This window comes from Chiloscyllium plagiosum, chromosome 23 (genome assembly GCF_004010195.1).
Source record: "Chiloscyllium plagiosum isolate BGI_BamShark_2017 chromosome 23, ASM401019v2, whole genome shotgun sequence".
Taxonomy (NCBI): Eukaryota; Metazoa; Chordata; class Chondrichthyes; order Orectolobiformes; family Hemiscylliidae; genus Chiloscyllium; species Chiloscyllium plagiosum.
The window spans coordinates 47,703,309-47,727,470 of NC_057732.1; the positions used below are offsets into that span (position 1 = coordinate 47,703,309).

The 24,162-nt window shown below is 40.2% G+C and overlaps 1 long non-coding RNA gene across 1 annotated transcript in view; it reads right to left on the reverse strand.

The window, feature by feature from the left end:
• Positions 1-8,745, reverse strand: part of LOC122561516 — a 45,926-nt gene extending 37,181 nt beyond the window's left edge. The window contains exon 1 of the long non-coding RNA XR_006315028.1: positions 8,652-8,745. This is a non-coding gene — a long non-coding RNA (uncharacterized LOC122561516). The remainder of the gene's footprint in view (positions 1-8,651) is intronic.
• Between the last annotated feature and the right edge of the window lie 15,417 nt (positions 8,746-24,162).

Here is a 24,162-nt window from a genome sequence, read left to right on the forward strand (position 1 = left end):
ATGAACAGATTTTCCATCATTATCTCCACTGCATCTGGTGCTGTCTGCCTTGATATTGCTCTGGAGCAGTGGACTTACCAAGTACAGTAATCTTGAATGGTCTCCAGACAGTAGTTAGGAAACTATTGTTTTCATTCAGTTTCACTTGCTAATAGTCATTCCTCACATTGAGGGTACTGATGATTTTTATCTTGGTAAACTGAAGCAGCATTTTATCAATGTTGTTTTTGGAGTGGTGAGATTGTCAAGGCTTTTTTTGAGATCCTTTGTTTTTATGCATGCCCTTCATTTCCCATGATTGTCTTTTTCAGTGCCAATCCAGTCATGAGGAACTGCCATTTTCTTGATTCTCTGCTTCTTTTCCAGTTCTTCAAACTTATCTTTCAAGCTGATTCGAGGGCTGCTGGAACTCTTGTTGTCAGCTGCTGAGTCAATCTGACACTCTTACCTACTGCAAGATGATGTTGACCAGAGGATATCCAAGCCGAGAGTGTGATGCTGGAAAAGCACAGCAGGCCAGGCAGCATCCAAGGAGCAGGAGAATTGACTTTTTGGGCATAAGCCCTTCCTCAGGAATTATGCCCGAAATGTTGATTCTCCTGCTCCTCGGATGCTGTCTAACCTGCTGTGACTTTCCAGCACCACACTCTTCACTCTGATCTCCAGCATCTGCAGTCCTCATTTTTTCCCAGAAGATATCCAAGGTGGTTGTTTTCAAAGATCTATTTGGCAGTTTTGCAGGCTGTGAAACATTACAAATTTCTTCTGGTGTGTGTATAGAGTTCCAATGCCAAGCTTCAGAATTGCTTTAATTGATTTTGCTTATCACCTCCTGCTTGGAGCTCCAGATCTTCATTTTTCCCTTTGTATTTGGTTTCCAGCCTTCATGTGCCCTCTTGGGATAAGTATCATTGCATCATATGGCCTCAATCATACCCATGAAAGGTCTCATTTTTAGGTAACCATCTTGAGTCACTTCATGCACATCTGTGAAAATCATATTTTCCAAAACACTCATTATCTATCTAGTACTTCACATTTGCTTTCCTTCTCCAGTAATCATTCTAACAGCCACAAAATATTCATCACCTTTAAACCTTATGGTGCCAACCTGTAGTATGGTGTGATTTCTCAGAATCATCATTTGTAATTTCTCCAGCATTATCGTTATAGTCTTGCCTTGTGTGCAAAGTGATTGTGCTACTTGTAGTTAGACCATTGCTTCCCATCATTGGATACACTCCCTTTTCATTGATGCAATATCCTCTGCAATATTTATGTCCATTGCTCTGGCCTTGATCTTTCGGATGGCTCTTCAACAAATATTTCTCCCTCACTTTCAATATGTTGTTCTCATTCAGCCTTAGAATGTCTCTCGTACACTGCTAAGCTTTGTCTGTTCTCCATTAATACACTCTAGTTAATGGTCAACAAACTCTGAAACCTCTGCACGTACTGATAACTTCCTTGAGAGTCAGTTTCTCCTCTCTGAGCAGACATGTTCTGATGGGGATTTCTTATATGTCTGAGTTAATTTTATCACTGATGAAATCTGTCCAAACACACAGGATTCAGCTTGATGAGTTAGTGTGGTCATGTCCTTATCAATATCCTCACCCTTCACTTCAGTTCTGATGTAGAATGTACATTATTCATTAATAACACTTATAGAGGACTTAGAACATTTCTTCGAAACCTTTCCTGTCTATAATCTCTGCGCCTGAGTAAGCTTTTGAGTCTGATGCAGTTTATTACACTACTTTAGCATTAACAGGTTTGCTACTTTTTTTTTAATGCAGTCTCTTTATTTCTTTCTGCAGCTGTTTCATAACTATTTTCCTGTCTAGTAAGAAGAAAGATCCAATTCTGTCTCATTTTTCCTTTCATAGGAGCACGGAATGGAAAATTCTCCTCTATTCTGACTAATCTTATTAACTTCCAAGTTGCAGATTGCTGTATGTTAATTTGTGGGTTTTTTTAAAACATGCAGTAATTAGCTCTGAAAATTAGATCAATCTCAGTTTCATACATCTGACATCAAATCGCCAGTGATGTATTTAATGGCTGCCACAAACTGTATAATGAAAGCAAGAGGTAGAGGTCACATGAGCACAGCAAGACAGCTTGTGTATCGGTACAAATGTATTCCTCAAACACAGGAGAATTTTATATCAATTTTATTGAAAACCTCAAAAGCCCCTCTCAGCTGTTTTTTTAGATAAATAATATTTTTGGTTTTTGTGCCTGTTTGAATGCTTTGGAAAAAATCTTTACTTAACAGAACAGATTTGAATGGACCTGAAAATCAACTTTTTTTTTACAAAGAGCTTAAACAGACCTGTAGACACTTTCCGCTAGGCCCTTTGGAAATAAACGTTGCTTTCAGGTTCATTCAGATATGTTTGGGCCAAGCAAAGTTTTCTCCGAAGGATCTGATCTCAGCATATCCACGGGTCTGGTCTGCTTGGGTCCATTCAGGTCAACTTTCAAAAGGCCTTTAGTTTTAAGAAACTAGAATAAATTGTTGGAGAAGTTCAGCAGGTCTGGCAGCAACTGTAGAGAGAAATCAGAGTTAACGTTTCGGGTCGAGTGACCCTTCCTCAGAGCTGGTTTTTAGGTCTTGGATTTTTAGGTCTTTATCATTTTTGGACGTACAAAGAGTACCCAACCTGTACAATTGAGCAAATGTCAGAAGAGCTCTGATGCTTTATCTCAACTTATTGTTTATTTACTGTGAGGACATGTGTTATTCCAAATGATGGAGCTTTGAACAGTATGTAAGAATGATGGCACTTTATGTAAAATTAGAAACACTATGATAAGTTTGTGTTCATTAGTTATTAATCAAATACATCTCAATCTGGGCTCTTAAAGGAAGAGGCCAAGAAAAGTATTACTTGGCAACAGTCAATTAAAGAAATCTTTGTGAGGGAGCTGGCTTGAAATGAAGTCAAATCCTGGACGTATAAAAGATGTTCCATTTAGTTGGTTATACAGGCCGCAGAAAGCACTGCTGAAAAGACAGGCCGTCAAACACTGGAAAATTAAGACAAAAGATCATTCTAAGCTCCCACCTGCTGATTCTAAATATAAATGTGCCATAGATTAGATTGTTTATCTTCACAAACCACAGAGGAACAAGACAGTGGGAAGGAGAGGCACTGCGTTTTTCCTGTCTTTCTATAACATGAGAGAGGTTGCAATGTTCAGTCAGCTGGATTTGAAATAGGGGCTTGGAAACCCCAAGTGGTTCATGCAAAGTCTTGATGAAAATGTCTTCCCCCAAATTTACACAGAAAAAGGTCTGGTGGCTTCCTCAGAAACCTTTTCATCTGGTCAACAGATTTTAAAACCAAATGACTGGTTCGCACCCAATGTATGTCACAATGGGTTATGGTATTTCTGAATCACTTAAATAACCTTTCATAAATTTGTTACAAGTGTTACTTTTGGTTGTTTGCAGCACCTTTGCAGGCAAAAAAGAAATGCATGTGTGACGCATAAGTAATCATTAGTGAGTTTAGATAAGAATAATGGGCGACATTCAAGTACATTTTGTGAGTCAATTTTAACTGTTAGAGACAAAAAACAACTGCAGATGCTGGTCTACTTTTAATTTTAACTGTTTCTTTGGTTCACTGAAATAAGGACTAGGGACAAGAACAGGCAATTCAGCCACACAAGCCGGCACATTTAATGTGTTCATGTCTATCCCATGACCCAAGAGGCACTGGATTGGACCCTCTGGATTAGCACTCACACCAAATAAATGATTAGGAAACTTTAATTTGGTGGTGGAGTCAGGGGACAGAATTCCACTTTTAATCAGAGTCCAGTGACCTCTGCCAGACATCAAACAAGGACACTTATGATAGCTCCTGCAGCTGAATAGCAAGTTGCTAGAACTCACCATCTAGGTTATTTTTAAAATTCATACACAGGGTGAGGGCATTACTGATTAGGCAACATTTACTGCCCATGCTTAAGAGGACAATTAAGAGTCAACCACATTGCTAGGGGTCTGAAGTCACATGTAGACCAGAGCAGGTAAAGATGGCAGTTTCCTGCCCTGAAGGGCATTAGTGAACCAGATGAGTTTTTTTTTCCAACAATCGATTCATGGTCATCATTAGACTCTTAATTCCAGATTTTTTTTGTTGAATTCAAATCTGCTGTGGCAGGATTCAAACCCAGATCCCCAGAATTTCAGTCAGGTTTCTGGATTAACTGTCCTAGCGATAATACCACTAGGCCATTACTTCCCCATTTTGGAGGTTTTGTAGTCTTTTAACTCATGAAAAATGGACATCTGAATGAGGCAAAGGGGGAAACTGGAGTTGGGAATGTATCAAAGATTATAGTGTCTGGCAAAATCAAACGAGCTACTGACATAATGCACGGTGGACCACAGTTTCAAAGAGGGAGTTATCTGAAAAATGTAATGGTTAATGAACTTTCCAAATGTATCACTACTTCAGATATGAAAGCCAGCCTCCACTTTCTCCATTATTGGACAAGTAGACTTTCCTTTGTCCAGTGATACATGAGGCAGACAAAGCCTGTGCTATGTCTGCTTACGTGGCAATTTTTCCTGGAACAAGTTGTCAACCTGTGATCAGAGGCTGGAGTTTGATAAGTATCATTTCCAATCAAGCAGGGCTGCCCTGGAGATTCTGTTTCTCTTGCTACCTATGATTGGGGTATGGGAAGGATTTACAGATCAATAATCAACCTATCTGGCCAAGTTCTGATCACACCTTCATTGCTACCACCTCCAGGAGTGGGATTCAAGCCCAGAGCTCCTGGTTCGGAGGGTGGGCCACTACTGTCTGTGCCATAACTTATGGCAAAACCCATCCGACCATTCACCTTTGAAATTCAAACCAAGCAAAAACGGAATCACTCCTCACAACCTGCAGATTGAAAATAAAGTTTGATCCAGTTTTTAAAATATATCATGGTTTCCCACTGCTGGCTTAAAGTAGTTTGCCTGTAATATTGGGTTTGAGAAGCCGGATAGTTAATTGTATAATATTCCATCCTTCAATCAGACTGCCTCATTAATTATTAGGTCTGGGACATTTTGTTTTGCTCAATGAAACTGAATATGTTGCAAAAGATGGTGCAATTTTATGCAACAAGGCTGATTCCAGGAGATTGGGAGTGACTTACTCTACTGATTTAGCAATAAAGTCTAAGTTTCTTTCAGACTGATACATTTTAAGTTCTGATCTGATAAATGTATTACCAGTTTAGCAAAAGCTTTACTTTGGCATTATTCTGATCTGTGTGCTAAATAAATCGATTAGCAAACTTTTGGCTCATCTTTTGCACAGCTGCAAGAGTACTACACAAAATGATTAACTCTGAAATTGTTAAGAACAAAAATAAAACTAAAGCAGAATGAGTTGTCATTACCTCAAAATATTAAGAAACTACAATCTTATTTTTGTCTCAGCTTTATATTTATACCTGTGATATTTGCAAAGTATTGTTAAGTATTCATCTTTGATGAGATTGATTCTGAACCTGTGTGATGCCATGATTTGGATACAATAAGAGCACAAAAGAAATTCGGTGTATACAAAGTTTCAAAATTTCTGTTTCATTTTGAGAACAAAATGCCTAACGTCTATTTTCTGATGGGAGAAAGGTGGTTTCATAAAGTTTTCCTACCTTGGTTTTCTTATTCCTTTTAATTAGAAAATAAACATGTCTCAGAACTCTCGGCGTAAAATTATATAAATTGCATAATCAGCAGAAAGACATATGCTGCAAATTTTGCTAATTATTGTTATTAAATAAACCTCAGGGAGTGGTTGGACTGCAGCTATTCTTTCTCTTTAGACTATTATATAATGAGAACTTTATACTCTATAGTACTTCTGTTTTCTTTGTCATTTGAAAGTGTATTATTCAAATTGGATACAGCAATCATGAAAGCAGTCATTTATAAAATCAATGAAAAAATGTTGTAATGTTTATAATTTCTTGGCAATTTAGCAACCATACATGTGGAACAATCTTTGTACAATTTTAAAATGATTTATTTTGTTACAATGAGATTAATTTTACTGTCTTTCTTCATTATTTCAAAAGAGTTTCATTTAAATTTGAGTCACCTCTAATTTTCGGTTTTTGAATCAAACTCTGGATTTGTGTAGGTCGAATTTGTACATTATGCTGAGTATTATATACTGTTATCTGGTTAAGGACATTTTCAATTTTTAACTCTTGGACTGTTGCCCCTCAACTATTTGTGTGATTGCCTCTTTGTCTGCATGTTGGGTTCAATTATTTTGACATTTATTTCATTCAGAAGTTGTTATTTTGTGAAAAGAAAAATAATCCCAGGTTTTTATCTTTTACATCTCTCGCTTAACATACAAAACACAAAACATAATATGGAAACTATACATCACGAATCACTGACTGCATACAATTAGATAAGGTTTAATATAGAAAAAAAGAAACTACATTATCAAAAGCTTATAATGTTCATTTCAACAAACACCTGCGTGAAATTATTTTTTTTAAATGACGATGGTCGTGTTGGAAGCAGCTGTTATCATTTTGGGTTTTTTTTTGTAGAATTAGCTGAACTCATAAATATGACAGCTTGTGCAAATAAACATCATTCCTTCCACAGCTACTGCCCTATGGTCAGAGAATGTTACAGAAAGCCAAAACCTTATCACATTCAGGCACACAAAACATGAAGACCAGTTACATTACATAGCAGCTCATGTGTTAATTTAAAAAAAATGCATAGTCATAAATAAAGCCAGAATCAAAATCCTTCAAATGGCAGACTTTAAAAGAAAGCAATGCTTGCTTTGTATAGAATTAATCTTCTGCCTAATTTAACAAAAAAATTGTTACCTTTGATAGGGCAGTGATGACAAAATCAAACTCGGATCCTTTAGATAATATCTCAACTAAACAGTGAAAGGTAAGTAATAATAAAACATGGGAAGATGACTGAAACACTTCTGGGAAAAAAAATTTAAAGCGAGGAGGAAGTGTACTGCTGAAAGTCAAAAAATGTGTTTTATTATAGTCCTGTTAAAATACATGTTTTTCACAGCATTGTCCAATATTCAAAAATTTGATGATGGAGTCTCTGAGCATGAACATTATCTTAATTCTTTTTTGGTGTATACGAGAAAGGAGTTGCTCTATTTTGCTGTCTCAACTCATTCTGCAGAATTCGAAGAGTATGGTGCTGGAAAAGCACAGCTGGTCAGGCAGCATCCAAGCAGCAGGACAGTCGACTTTTCGAGCATAAGCTCTTCATCAGGAAGCTCTTCATCATGCTCGAAACATCAACTCTCCTGCTCCTCGGATGCTGCCTGACCTGCTGTGCTGTTCCAGCACTATACACTTTGACTCTGATCTCCAGCATCTGCAGCCCTCACTTTCTCGTCATTCTGCAGGAGGACAATGTAGTTGTTAAGAATGTTGAAAATTGTGAACACAATTCAGTGTTTAATTTAAAATGATTTTCAGCTCTGCATCTTTTAAAAAATGCAACTGTAAATCATATAACACCCGCATCCTGTTTCAGACTGACGCTAGTTGACTTTAAAGTAGGCAGCTGAATGAATGTTGCTGCATTAACTAAAGATGAGGCAGAGATGTGGAAATACTACATATGGTTTGAGAAAAAAAAAAAAAATTGTACTATTTCACCAGATGTGTGTTACATTGTTTAATTTCCACACTTTGTTTTCCTGGGGTACAAATATTGACTTCATCAATAAAGTACATTGTGATACTTTACGCAAGCATTTCCTTGGACCACCCACACGGAGATCCCAACAACTTCCAAGTTTAATTTGCAAATATCCTATAAGGCAGTCGGTAAATCTGAGAATCCATTTGCCATTATGTCCTATCAGAACTTCCAAACCCTTACTGCATTTTTTCAGATGGATCAGGAAACAGGACACTTCTGAAGGTAAGAAAAAAATCACTTGACCTTGCAGACTGCCCTTTTCAATTGTTCTACCCACCTACACACCTTCTCGTCATATTGCTCAACCGATCTACCCACCTTCTCACCAAATTGCCTAATTACCTCATTCTTTAAAAACATATTTATTTTACTGAATCTGTCCATATGAGTTTGCCTCAATTTACTTCAACTCCTACCCACGTCTGAAATATCTTTCCTTTCAACATCCTTTTACACCTAAGTTCCTCATTGTTAGGTTATGCCTTATGTCTCCAAACCCTTTGTCAGCATGAACAACTGGAGACAATTTATTGTTCGGCTCTAACAAGTGCTGATAAAGTTTAACAATCCATGCCAACCGCTAAGATGTAGAACCACTTCTATCTCTCGGACAGAGCAGAAATGGTTTCTCAAAGAATTAAATCAACATTTAAAAATAAAAATGGCGGAAATATAATTCTGCATAATCGAATTTGGAGTAACACATTGAGTGAAGTACCAGTAATAAGGAACTTACAGCAAATTATTGTTATGGCTGCATCAAATCTTGCATTATGAGGCACATCGAAATTTTAGGAAGGTGAGAATTTCTTCGACTGACATTACAATGAACATGGCACAAAAATCATTGGCAATATTACCTCTCGTTATGAAATATTTCAAGAATGAGCAAAAATAAAAGTCCACATCTTACCTCACCGTTCTTCATTCTGCTGTAACACTTGCACAGATGCACACGTGCAGAGACAAACACACACACACATACACACACAAACACACACACAGCGTATCTGTTGAAATGCTGCATTATTTGATTATTTTACCTAACCTTGTGCAGCCATCATAAGCTGCTCATACAATGAGCACATGGACTAATCTCGAGAAAATTATTTTATTCTGGGTGCTATTATCTATGAGCACATCGACTCTCACATCCTTGCATGCAGCTAGATCTGATATGTATGCAAGGCCTCCATTTTTTGGGCCTTGCAAAATTCTTAGAAGTGAAATAATGGAAAAATGAAATTAATTGAAAAACAAAATGAGTTTTTTTTTGCACGTTTTTCATTGGGAAAATGAAAAGTTTCACACCTGGGGGAGGCACTACAGAATTTAATGTTGAGGCTTGGCAAAAAAACATGGTACACTTTAGAACCAGTTTTCTTAGAATAAAGACTATAAAGGTTTTGCATATTATCACAAAGTTAATCAAAGCTGGGGGATGCCAGTACAATGGTAATGCAGAGATTCAACTCAGGAATATTTTTCATTCATAGCACAACTTGCAAAGGGGATGAGTGACACTGTGACTATATGTAATGTTTGTTGATTAGTTTTCTTAGAAAAATAGTCACTATTGAATTAAAAACTGCAGCCACTGCAGTGTAGGGGAGGGGTGATAGGGACCTTCTTGCTCTTTTGCCAAATCTTCACTCAGAGCATCATCAATAGATTAAATCTGTCAATTTAAAAAAGAGAAGGCAGGGTGTGAGCAAATAAAAAAAAACATGGCTTTCTTCATCAAAGAACCACCCACAGTCTTTAACTAGGAATGATTATAATACAAGTTCTACAGAATTAATTTACTGCCAGAGAATTTTCTAAGAATCTAAGCCCTCACTGTATCAAACCTAAGTCACTGGCTTTTGGATTGACTGAGAGTTAAATTCTCAGACTCTTCCTGTCTCAGTTTTTCATGTTTTCCTTTCAAATACCCACTGACAGATGATTGGCACTGACACTTGGTGGGTACATTCCCTCAGGTCTTTGCAAGCTGCTTTCTAAACAGTGTCTCACCTGTGTGGCTATTACCCATGGCCAAGTGGGCACTGAAATCTATTTGACTGTGAATCTTGTGCTAACCTGATAAACCCTCATTCACTCTCTCGCCCACCCAACCCTACTACCAACACTAGAAACTCTTTACTTTATGACACTCTTGTCGTAAATGCCATTATATTCCAACATCTGGCTCCACATAATAAAGTGCACAACTTGCATCATGATACTGGAAGATGTGGAGAGTTAGTGGTACAGTGGCAATCAACTAGTAATCCGGTGTCCAAGGCTGAAGTTCCAGGAACAAGGGTTTAAACTGATCGATGGTGAAATGGTAAATCAATAAAAACCTACGGTCAAAACAAAAACTAGCTGCCGTTGATTGTTGTAAAAGCCCATCCGGTTCATTAGTACCATCAAGGGAAGGAAATCTGTAACCCTTACTTGGTGAGGCTTACACTCTAAATCCACAACAATGCACTTGACGTTTAACAAATCTTTAGGCAATTCAGGATGAGCAATAAATGCTGATCTAGCCAGTGACTCCCATGAGCAAACGGTTAAAACAAGGCATTGTGGTTTACAGGTTAAATAATTACAGGAAAACATAAAGTTAAACAACTGGAAGCAGTTAACCAAAGTGCTAAGGAAGGTTAAGAATGAAACTTGCCTTTTGAGCACATAACACAATTTTGTTTTTTATTAATTACCACCAATTGCAAATGGAACTGTATTAAACCAATTTCCATTAACTTTTTTTTTGGTAATTCAAAGAATGACTGTCTCGAATTAAACCTTTTCAAAGAGATTTTAATTTTCTTGCCTCTTCTACAGAGTGGCATATGATTAACGTGAAGGAAGAATCTTTATTTTATTTAGAAAAGCACCATATAAAACTGATAGCAAATAAACATCACTTATAATGTGTGCAAAACCTCAGGAAGTAGATTGGTGCACTTGAGAGTACATCTCATTCTCAGAATGGTCTGGCCAGGAAGTGAAAGTGGTTTGGATGATATGAGAACAATCTGTGGCTCACAGCTAATTTTTGCAGGTTTTCTCTCTCTCTCTCCCTTTCTCTCCCTGTCCTCTCTCTCTCTCTCTTTCATTTCCCATCAGTATTTGACCTACTGAGGACATAAATGGAGGCTTCATTCAGACATTGAGCATGAGCAGAGGTTAAGGGAAATCATCTCAGTCATTCAAGTGCTATCATGAGAAGCTTGCGATTGTTTGCAGAAAAGAGGCACTAACAACATTTTAAATATACTTTGTGGTAAGCAGTGACCCTCTCCCATGCATTCATTAATGGGCACAGTCTTTTGCCTCCCGAGACTGGGAGCTTGGAGGCTGGAAGGGCACTTCATTAGGCAAAATGATGGGTACCCGAACTACAACAGCTTCCCACCTCTGTTAGAATTAAGTCCATGTTGGCCAGGCCCATGGTTATGACCTTCTCACTCTGCTATGAATTGGAGTCATTAAGGGACCACTTATGAACCATGTTCATGCAACACAGGGGCGGCAGGGTGGCCCAGTGGCTAGCACTGCTTTCTCATAGTGCTGGGGACCTGGGTTCAATTCTACCTTTGGGTGAACTATCTGTGTGGTGTTTGCACATTTGACCCGTGTCTGCATGGGCTTCCTCCCACACTCAAAAGGTGTGTAGGTTAGGTGAATTGGCTGTGCTAAATTGCCCATAGTGTCAAGCAATGGGCAGGCTATGTGGATTAGCCATGGGATATTTTAGGGTTACAGGGATGGGGTAGGTCTGAGTGGGATACCCTTCCCAGAGTCAGTGTGGACTATATAGGCTGAATGGCCTGGTTCCACACCATAAGGATTTTATGATTAACCCTCTACCACTGGCAATAGCCTCCTTGCAAGTAACATGTGCAGTGTCAAAAGGTCAACCTGTGGGAGCAACTGATCACCTGGTGGATGGTAGGGGTTGCCTCGGTCAAAGTTTGCCAATGCCCAGTCAAAGAGGTGAGCATTGGGCAAGGCAGGACCCTTCTCAGAGCTAGTCCTCTGAACTTGCTTCCAGGACCTACCTCACAAATTTGTTACAGTGCAGAACATGGCCTTTTGGCCCATCGGGTCTGTATCAGCTCTCTGAACATTTTGATTTAGTGGCAAGTCCTTGCCTTTTCTCCACAACGCTGCATGTTATGTTGATTTAAATAACAATCCAATGCCTCCTGTTCAGCACAACTTGATCACACTTCCAGGAAGTGCCTCCAAACTTGGGTCTCTACTTATTGGCCCTCAAACCCAGACCTCCCCTCATACCCTGTCATTCACTGACCTCTGTCCTGGATGCTCTTCCAGAGGCAGCCACTACCTCCTCTGTGGCACTGCTGAGCATGAGCCATGGAGCTTCTGATTGGCTGGCAGCTCTGACTGGGTGGGGCTTCTGGCCCCAGAGGCTTTCATTCCTGGCAAAGACCCCTTTTGTGGCCTCATCAATGCATGATTGCCATTGGGTTTGGGAGCCTTTTCTGAAAGAGTAGCAATAGTCTGTTGCTGGCTTTCCAGCTAACTGTGAGCACCTCACAGCCTCAAAAAGATTCCAGGTGGTGGTTTTATGTTAATCTGTCATCAGTAAGAGAGGCAAAGCAACAACAAATGCAAAAATCTGTGAGAGAGTCCATTCAAAGATAGAGTCCATTCCTTCTGAACAAGGGTTTGGTGTGACAGATGTCACAGGGAACGTTTGTACTGGCTCTGGAGCGTGTCCAGAGGAGGTTCACGAGAATGGTCCCAGGAATGAAAAGCTTAACACAAGAACGTTTGAGGACTCTAGGTCTATACTTGATAGAGTTTAGAAGGATGAGGGGGATCTAATTGAAACATACAGAGTACTGAATTGCCTGGACAGAGGAGATGTTTGTAAGATGTTTCCAGTAGTCGGAGAGACCAGGACTTGATAGCACATCCTTGGAGTAAAGGGAAGAGCTTTTAAAATGGAGATAAGGAGAAACTTCTTCAACGGTAGAGTGGTGAATCTGTGGAACTCATTACCACTGTGGAGACCAGGGTCATGAGTATATTTAAGACTGAGATGGATGGGTTCTTGAATATCAAGGGGATCAAGGGTTATGGGGAGAAAACGGGAGAATGGGGTTGAGAAACATATCAGCCATGATTGAATGATGGAGCAACCTCAATGGGCTGAATGGTTTAATTTCTGTCTTATGGTCCTATGAAAACTTCAAAGGCCATTGATCTAATCCATTGAACGTGAGGTGCAATAATACAAACATTGGCATTAATTGATTGAAAGGCTGTTTCTATTGTGGCTCTGAGTTCAATCTCAATGACATTCTGTTCAGAGTTTTCCCTTCCTCTGAAATGGGCTATTGGAACACAGGGGAGGCAATGGACTAGTGGTATTATCGCTGGACTGTTAATCTGGGGAACCTGGGTTCGAATTCTGCCAGAGTGGAACATGGATTTTAAAAATATCTGGAATTAAGATTCTAATGATGACCCATCTGGTTCACTAATTCCTCTAGGGAAAGAAACTATCAATCTGGCCCACAGCAATGTATTTGACTCTAAACTGCCCTCTGGGTAATTGGGGTTAGGCTAGCAAATGTTACCTAGCCAGCGATGCCCTCATCCTGTGAATAAATAAGAAAAAAAAAGATATGAGGCATTTCTATATAAATGTGAATAGAAAGCCAACTTATAATCAAAATGGATAGAAACTTCAGAGTATTTCAGTGCAGAGGGATCGGGGTGTCCTGCTGCATGAATCACAGTAAGCTAGTATAGAGCTACGGCAGGATTGAAAGAAGGCAAGTGGGACTCTGGCATCTATTGCTAATGAAATAAAGTATAAAAGAAGGGAAGTGTTGCAGTAACTGCACAAGGCATTAATGAGTAATGTGTATAGTTGTGGTCCCCTTACTGAAGGAGGGTTGGAGTTTACTGGAGGCAGTTCAGAGGAGATTCACTAGATTGATTCCAGAGATGAGGGCTTTGTCTTATGAGGAGAGTTTGAGCAGCTTAGGTTGGTACTCTCTGGAGTTTAGAAGAATGAGTGGAGATCTCATTGAGGTGCATAAGATGCTAAAGTGGACTAATAAAGTAGATGCAGAGAGAATGTTTCCTCACATGAGGCAATCCAGAATGAAAGATTATAGTTTTTGGATAAGGGGTAGCAGATTTGAAACAGATGATGAGAAATTGCTTCTCTCATAGGGTGGTGGATCTCTGGATTGTCTACCTACCCCAGAGTGCATAGATGCTGGGACATTGAGTCAATTCAAGGAGGAGATAGGCAGATTTTTAATCATTGTGGTTCTGTTCGCCGAGCTGGGAATTTGTGTTGCAGACGTTTCGTCCCCTGTCTAGGTGACTTCCTCAGTGCTTGGGAGCCTCCTGTGAAGCGCTTCTGTGATGTTCCTCCGGCACAGAAGCGCTTCACAGGAGGCTCCCAAGCACTGAGGATGTCACCTAGACAAGGGATGAAACGTCTGCAACACAAATTCCCAGCTCGGCGAACAGAACCACAACGACGAGCACCCGAGCTACAAATCTTCTCGCAAACTTTAGATTTTTAATTAATAATGGGTTGGAGATTTATGGAGAAAGGGCAGGAAAGTGGAGTTGAGGCCAAGATGAAATCAACCACAATTGTATTAAGTGGTGAAGCAGGCTCAACAGGCTGAATTAACTAACCCTCCTTTTTTCTTCCATTCCTATGTTCTTGTGTAAAGAACAAAGATTAGTCAAAATGTTTAAACTTATATTTTTAACCACTTATTCAGAAATCTTATGGCATAGCTTCATGATAAGGTAGGGACACTACCACTGTGCCACATTTTTACTGTGTGTGGTTTGCTATTAGTTACAGTAGAGTGAGTTGCCAATCTAGATTGAATTAGGTAGATTAGATTAGATTCCCTACAGTGTGGAATCAGGCCCTTCAACCCAACAAGTCCACACCGACCCTCCGAAGAGTAACCCACACCCCACCCCACCCCACCCTCACTAATGCACCTGACACTATGGACAATTTAGCACAGCCAATTCACCTAACCTGCACATCCTTGGAACATGGGAGGAAACCGGAGCACCCAGAGGAAACCCACGCAGACACGGGGAGAATGTGCAAACTCCACACACAGTCGCCCGAAGCTGTGAGGCAGCAGTGCTAACCACTGAGCCACCATGCCGCGCAGGTAAATCTCTGTTTCTCGGAACTCCTTTCTCCAAATGCAGAAGATGCAAACTCTTTAAATATTTTCAAGGCAGAGTTAACTAGATTATTGATTACTAAATGAGATAAAAGCTCTTTGGGAATATGCAGGAAATTCAGGTTAAACTCAGATCAGCCATCATCCTATTGAATGGGGAAGCAAACTCCAAGGGTCTATGGCCTATGCATGTTTGGGTTGAATGCTCATAAAGTTCCTATTTAAACTTATATAAAGGCAACAGTTATTCAGATGAAATGAACAGAAGTCCACAAAGGAACATCTCTCGCCGTTGGAAAGTTGGTTAACGTCCTACCTGGTCTGGCCTGCATGTGACTCCAGACCCACAGCAATGTGGTTTACTCACAACTGCTCTGTGACATGGTCAAGCAAGTCATTCAGTTTAAATAAAGTGAAGAAAGAGTAACAAATACAGATCTTGCCAGCATCATCTACATCCCGTGAAGGAATAAAGAAAAAACGTTTGGTTAACATTTGAGGGACATTATTCCAGAACAAACATAAGAATAAAGAAAAGGGGTCAAGCCTCCATTAACTATTACAGCCAGTATAGGGGGTGACCCACACTGTTGACATTATCCTGTGCTGCACTGTAGCCACCAGAGCTCATTATGTCCCACATATGTGAGGTAAATGTGAGGTGATGTATTTTGGAAGATCTAATTCTAGAGTGAACTATACTGTAAATGGAAGACCCTTGGGAAAAGTTGATGGGCAGAGAGATCTGGGAGTTCAGGTCCATTGTACCCTGAAGGTGGCTGCACAGGTGGATAGAGTGGTCAAGAAGACATAAGGTATGTTTGCCTTCATCGGACGGGATATTGAGTATAAGACTTGGCAGGTCATGTTAAAATTGTACAAGACTTTTGATTCAGCTGCATTTAGAATACTGTGTACAGTTCTGATTGCCACATTACCAAAAGGATGTGGACACTTTGGACTCTTTGTGGACTCTTTCTCTGTGCAGAAAAGATTTACGAGGCTGGTGCCTGGTATGGAAGGTGCTAGCTATGAAGAGAGGTTGAGTAGGTTAGGATTGTTTTCATTTGAAAAAATGAGTTTGAGGGGGGACATGATTGTGGTCTACAAATACATGAAGGGTATAGACAGGGTAGATAGAGATAATCTTTTTCCCAGGGTGAAGGATTCAATAATAAAGGTTACACTTTCAAGGTGAGAGGTGGAAAGTTTAAGGGGGATATACGCGGCAAGTACTTCACACAGAGGGTGGTAGGTGTCTGGAACACTTTGCCAGCAGAGGTGGTAGAGGCCAGCAGAGGTAGTAGACACAGGCAAGGTAGATTAATTTAAGGAGCATCTGGACAGATGCATAAGTAGGTGGGGAGAAGAGGGATACAGATGTTTACGAATTGGCGATAGGTTTAGACAGTGGATTTGGATAGGCACAGGCTTGCAGGGCTGATGGGTCTGTTCCCCGGTTGTAAATTTTCTTTGTTCTTTGTACACACTATATATTTAAAAAATGGAAAGTAGGAAGGGACATTTAATCATTTAATTTGGATTGTCTAATGACTTAAAATGTATGTGAACATGTGGCTAAGATTTTCCTTCAAACAGCCAGCAACCTACAATTCAATGCAATTGGCTGGGAGAATAACTTTGTGTCGAAGCCAGATTTCCGTTCTCTAATCCATTGCTGTACATGACACAGCTCAATACTAGTCACTAAATAAACAACTGATGCAACTTGATTTAGAAAATATTTAATAAGTAAGTGTTAAATTGATAAAGGGCTGGGGGGGGGGGAGAAAAAGGAGAAAGAAAGTAAAAGGGTGAAAATGAAGTGAGAAAGTGAATGCAGACACGACAATTTAAATTTGTTAGAACCCATTTTAATATTTGCGACTAATATAGAAATATAGCCTGCTGTGCCCAGTCTAATGTTAGATTTAATGGAAGTATTTTCCTTTGGTCTCATGTCCCTGTTCTGGCTCTGTAGTCATCATTCTTTTTTCTTTAAAGTGTGAATCTAATTAATTTTACTTGTTGAGATTGACTCCACTTCAATCACAACCACCTTCCATATTCTAATAATCTTTCCTTCCATATAATCCTTCCATATGCTAATAATCCTTCCTCCAACAACATTTCTTCATCTTTCACCTTAGGTCTATCCTATTATCGCAGAGGAGACATGCTTGATTTATGAGCGATGCAATTACTATTTGGTATGACCATGATTTTTTGCCACTTCAAGGAATCTCTCCAGTGTGGTGACAATAGCAGAAATGTTTGGAAATCCATCTTGGAATATGGCCTTTCCTATTTTCACAGGAGTGGCATTGGGCCAGATCAGGTTACACCCATGCAAGCTGTTAGACAACACTCTTGAAGTCTTTTTGCCAGAATGCAGAAGAGAGTTTTTAAAATCTGGAGATAAAGAACAGAAGCAAAAGTTAAAGTTACGTCCATCATGTGTAGCATGACCAAGTTCTTCCCAAAAATAATTCCGTCCGCATTCAGTCTGAAGAAAAAAGATTTCCATGTATAAAACATGAACATGTTCCTCAGAAATTGCAGAAACACTAATTCAATTTTTCATTAAAAATATTTTTGCTTCACTTCACTGCAACATTCATGAGATCAAAATGTAAAAGGGTTACCATTTGCAACCCTGCCAAAGCCTTCACTATATTTCTTATAACTCGAGTTTGTTACCAGCACTAGGTGGTGCAAAAGATTAGCATTTGCTTCGAGATGATGAAGCCACAAGTCAGTTCCCATTGTCATTAGCAAATTATTTTTCCACCTGAAACTAGTCAAGTGAGACTTCTCAAAAAAAATTACTAAAGGAATCATATGCAAATGGATGGTGAAGTGATTTTTATTTTTCTCTGGATGTTAGGATTGGATGGAGTCTAGACTGACAGGTGAAAACTCTAATTTCTCTGAGGGATGCATCCCAAACGAAATGCATTTAGTTTGAATTCTAAACAAGGGTGAAATACTACAGGTGCTGGAAAACTGAAATAAAGTCAGAAAAGTCTGAAAATTGGTGGAGTAGCAGAAAGCATAAGGGACTGTCAAAGAATACAGGAGGAAATAGATAGCTTGCAGAGTTGGGCAGAAAAGTGGTAGATGGAGTTCAATCCAGACAAATGTGAGGTGATGCATTTAGGCAAGTCTAATTCTAGAGTGAATTATACAATGAGCGGAAGAGCCTTGGGAAAAGTTGATGGGCAGAGAGATCTGGGAGTGCAGGTCCATTGTACCCTGAAGGTTGCTGCGCAGGTGGATGGAGTGGTCAACAAGGCATATAGTATGCTTGCCGTCATTGGACGGGGTATTGAGTATAAGAGCTGGCAGGTCATGTTAAAATTGTACAAGACATTGGTTCGGCCGCATTTTGAATACTGTGTACAGTTCTGGTCTCCACATTACCAAAAGGATGTGGACGCTTTGGAAAGGGTGCAGAGAAGGTTTACGAGGATGTTGCCTGGTATGGAAGGTGCAAGCGATGAAGAGAGGTTGGGTAGGTTAGGATTGTTTTCATTAGAAAAAAGGAGTTTGAGGGGGGACTTGATTGAGGTTTACAAAATCATGAAGGGTATAGACAGGGTAGATAGAAACAAGCTTTTTCCAGGGTGAAGGATTCAATAATAAGAGGTCACGCTTTCAAGGTGAGAGGTGAGAAGTTTAAGGGGGATACACGCAGCAAGTACTTCACACAGAAGGCGGTGGGCTTTCGGAACGCGTTGCCAGCAGAGGTGGTAGAGGTAGGTATGGTAGATTCAGTTAAGATGCGTCTGGACAGATGCATGAGTAGGTGGGAAGCAGAGGGATACAGATGCTTAGGAATTGACCGACAGGTTTAGGCGGTAGGTTTGGATCGGCTCAGGCTTGGAGGGCCAAGAGGCCTGTTCCTGGGCTGTAAATTTTCTTTGTTCTTTGTTCTTTGTCCTAAATACTCAGCAGATCTGACAGCTTCAGTGGCAGAAGAAGTCAGCTAACGTTTCAGGTGAATGACTATTCACTTAAGTCAGAAAAAGTTAGATTTACAAAACATTTTCAGTCAGCGAAACAGGGAAGAGTGGAGAAAAGAATGATAGGCAGGTCAAATGTAGGATAGAAAGTAGCCTTGAAGGATAAAACAGTCGAAGGTTTAAGGCCAAAGGGAGGAATCATGGGATAAATAAAGAAATAAAAGAATAAAGATAGAGAGTGCTGCAGAAACTCAGCAAGTCTAGCAACAATAGTGGAGAGAAGAGTACAATTAAAATTGTGAGTCCGGTGTTACACTTCTACATCCAAAAGCATATGAACTACCTATGAATTGCAGCCACTATGGGGCAGATCAGACCCAATTATTTAAGCTCTTAGCCTTACAACTGCTTTTAGTTGAGAAGAAATTCTCAGAAATATCCTTTGATGAATGATTGACCTGGTACCCAATTGCTAAGATTATCAGCATGTCACCTTAAAGAGTCACATGAATTAGACATTGGTCACGTCTATAGTTTGTTAAGGGCTTGAATAAATTCAGGGCATAAGCAACAAGACAAAAGGGGTGTTGTGAGTTTGCATGAATCAAGAAGGCAGGATTGTTAGACTGTGAAAATCAACTGTACTTTTGTGGGTGACTTGAAAAGGAAGACTTACACATGCCTTTTCTTTCTCTCTTATAAACTAAAAAATACTCCGAGCATTTGCACTCTTTAGTGTCAGCTTTTTTTAGAATTTTACCGATGAGACACTTTCTTTTTGAAGACAGCAGGGATTTTCCCAAGGGAAGCTACCAATAGGAGCTAAAAGGTTAGAAAAGTTATGAAATAGGAACTCTACACTGTAAAGAGCAGCATGCGTGGGCACCAACCAAAAAGCCCACACAAACTGATTTGTGAGAATCCGTCTTAAGACTTGTGGGTGGTCTGCGCCTTCAACAAATGAGACTGTTCTTAGAATTCTCTTGGTGTCCCAAGTAGGTAACCTTTACTGCCCACTGTTGACTACAAGTCTCAACATAGCAACTTTAAAAATACATATTTTCAAAATGACTCAAAATCTGTAGAACTGTCAAAGACCTTTGAACCAAAACACTTTCTCCATGAAAGCTTGTGAGAGTCTTTGAGACTGTGAATTGATATTACACGGTAGAATTGTTTCCTAAAACATTAATATACATTCACATATACACAAATACATATTTATATATAGTTTTCTGAGAAATTAACAGTTCTGTGTATCTGAAGAAATAAGCTTAAAAGACAGTGACAACATGTTCTCCCATGGAAAGAAAAAAATATTTCCATCACGCAATCGATGAACTTTTTTGATGTGTTTACTTGTGCCCAGGCCACAAATTCATCATTCTTCCTTCATCCAGAACCATCAACTACTTTTTCCTGATTTTGTTTAAACAATTTTCAAATGCCATGCAAAAAGGTTATCATGGCCACAAAAAAAACATGGCCACCATCTTTGATTTTCTATAAAGAAGCATTTTCAATTGATTGAGATTCCCCAGATTGTAACCAACAAATTGTCCTGGTCTTCCCACGTAGATGTGATGGTCAAGTAGGCACAACAATGCTTTTCCTTCCTCAGGCAGCGTAAGAAATTCAGCATGCCCATAAGGACCCTCACCAACCTTTACAGATACCTTATAGAAAGCATATTGCCCATATGCTTAACAGCTTAGTATGGCAACCGCTCTGCCCAGGACCATAAGAAACTACAGAAGGTTGTGTGTACAGCCCAGATCATCACAGAAGCCAACCTTTCATTTATAGACTCTATTTACACCTCTCATTGCCGTGGAAAGGCTGCCAACATCATCAAAGACCTATTCCCATCCCAATAACGCTCTCATACAACCTTTTCCATCTGGCAGAAGATACAGAAGCTTGAACACGTGTACCCAACAGGTTCAGGAACAGTTTCTTCCCTGCCATTATTAGACTGATGAATGGACTCTCTAACTTCAAATAATGCTGCTCTTGCTCTATGCACCTGCTGTGCAGTGTAACAGTGTAACCTGTCTGCTTTACTCTGTCGAAACCCCCTATGATCTGTATGATCTTGCTTACTGTGATCTGCCTGTACTGCTCACAAAGCTTTTCACTGGACCTAGGTACACGTGATAATAAATCAAATCAAGTAATCAACCAATCAATCTTGTATGGTCTACTCTTTACTTGTTCAGACCCATTACTTTCGCCAGCAGTCACTTCTGATTGCTTCAACCAAATAGCAGAATGCTCGAAAACTCAGATTTATGTTGGGGCAAGAACTGCTTTGGAACTGGAACCAAATGAAAGAACCTTTGTTCTAAACTGGCTGTGACAACATTGGCAATGCCGGGGAGAACCACAATTAGTTAGTGTTCCAAGGTGAGGCTACAGAGCAAAATGTGCAGGAGTTTCTATTCCTGAGCATGATTCACTGACTCGAGTTGGAAACGACATCAGATTCTGCCCTTTGCAAGTTCCATCTAAAATGGCACTCATCTCTCAAAGGATTTCTTTCACTGGCGTGTAGGAGAGTTTGAGAGGTGACCTGATGGAAGTTCATAATATCATGAGGAGTATAGATTGGTTAACGGTAGGTGTCTTTTCTCTTGGCTGGGATTTTAAGATGAGGGGAACATTTTAAAGGTGAGAGGAGAGAGATTTAGAAAAGACATGCGGGGCAAATGTTTTACACAGAGGGTGGTTCACGTGTGGAATGAATTTCCTAAGGAAGTGGTGGATGTGGGTACAATTACAATGTTTAAAAGACATTTGGATAAGTACATGGAGGGACATGGGCCAGGAGGAGGCAGGTGGGACTAGTTAGTTTGGGATTATGTTCTGCATGGACTGGCTGGACTGAAGGGACTGATTCCATACCATGAGACTTTATGACTCAATGGCTCTATGACCACTTTCCATATTAAAAGGGGCTGACACATGTTGACAGCTCCCTGGAGGTTGATACTAAGTTTCAGAAGTCAAACAGATAGTTTCTTTCATGCACTGAAGCACTGAGTATAAGAGTGAAGAGCTAGAACAATATTATGCACTCATTGGGCTGCTGCTAGAGCATCACATGTTATTCTGGGAGAGATGTTTGATTGCATTGGAGGAGGTGCAGAGGGGATTTGCAAGACTATTTCCAAGATTGAGGTACTTTAACTGTGAGGAAAGAGCTAACCTTGTTTTTGGCTAAATCAAAGTCATTGTCTGGAGAAGTCTCGCCACAAGTTTTTATCTTAGGTCACAAAGTCATAGAGATGTACAGCACGGAAACAGACCCTTCGGTCCAACCCGTCCATGCCGACCAGTTATCCCAACCCAATCGAGTCCCACCTGCCAGCACTCGGCCCATATCCCTCCAAACCCTTCCTATTCATGTACCCATATACACATGCCTTTTAAATGTTGCAATTGTACTAGCCCCCACCATTTCCTCTGGCAGCTCATTCCATAAACGCACCACCTTCTGCATGAAAACTTTTCCCCTGAGGTCCCTTTTATGGTTTTCTTCTCTCAGCTTAAACCTATGCCCTCTATTTCTGGACTCCCCCAACCCAGGGAAAAGACTTTGTCTATTTATCCTACCCATACTCCTCATGATTTTACAAATCTCCATAGGGTCACCCCTTAGTCTCCAATGCTTGAAAGAAAACAGCCCCAGCCTATTCAGCCTCTCCCTATAGTTCAAATCCTCCAACCCTGACAGCATCCTTGTAAATCTTTTCTGAACCCTTTCAAGTTTCACATATCCATCCGAAAGGAAGGAGACCAGAATTGCACGCAATATTTCCAAAGTGGCCCAACCAATGTCCTGTACAGCCGCAACATGACCTCCCAACTCCTGTACTCAATACTCTGACCAATAAAGAAAAGCACAACAAACACCTTCTTCACTATCCTATCTACCTGCGACTCCACTTTCAAGGTGCAATGAACCTGCACTCCAAGGTCTCTTTGTTCAGCAACATGCACGAGGACCTTACCATTAAATGGATGCGTCCTGTTAAGATTTACTTTCCCAAAATGCAGCACCTCACATTTATCTAAATTAGACTCCATCTGCCACTTCTCAGCCCATTGGCCCATCTTGTCAAGACTCTGTTGTAATCTGAGGTAACCTTTTTCGCTGTCCACTACGCCTGCAATTTTGGTGTCATCTGCAAACTTACTGACTAAACCTCTTATGCTCACATCCAAATCATTTATATAAATGACAAAACGTAGTGGTCCCAGCACCGAACCTTGTGGCACTCCACTGGTTACTGGCCTCCAGTGTGAGAAACAAACCTCTACCACCACCCTCTGTCTTCTACCTTTGAGCCAGTTCTGTATCCAAATGGTTAATTCTCCCTGTATTCCATGAGATCTAACCTTGATAACCAGTCTCCAATGGGGAATCTTGTCGAACACCTACCATATAGGATCTATATCTTAACACTCATCAATCCACTTTGTTACTTCTTCAAAAAACTCAATCAAGTTTGTGAGACATGACTTCCCACACATAAAGCCATCTTGACTATCCCTAATCAGTCCTTGCCTTTCCAAATACATGTACATCCTGCCCCTCAGGAGTCCCTCCAACAATTTGCCCACCACTGACGTCAGGCTCACTGGTCTATAATTCCATGGCTTGTCCTTACCACCTTTGTTAAGTAGTGGTACCATGTTAGTTAACCTCCAGTCTTCCAGCACCTCACCTGTGACTATCAATGATACAGATATCTCAGCAAGGGGCCCAGCAATCACTTCTCTAGCTTCCCACAGAGTTCTTGGGTACACATGATCAGGTCCTGGGGATTTATCCACCTTTATGCATTTCAAGATGTGCAGCACTTCCTCCTCCGTAATATGGGCATTTTTCCAGATGTCATCATCTATTTCCCAACATTCTATATCTTCCATGCCCTTTTCCACAGTAAACACTGTTGCAAAATGCTATAAGACCATAAGACATAGGAGAAGAAGTAAGGCCATTTGGCCCATCGAGTCCACTCCGCCATTCAATCATGGCTGATGGGCATTTCAACTCCACCCACCCGCATTCTCCCCGTAGCCCTTAATTCCTTGTGACATCAAGAATTTATCAATTTCTGCCTTGAAGACATTTAGTGTCCCAGCCTCCACTGCACTCTGTGGCAATGAATTCCACAGGCCCACCACTCTCTGGCTGAAGAAATGTCTCCGCATTTCTGTTCTGAATTTACCCCCTCTAATTCTAAGG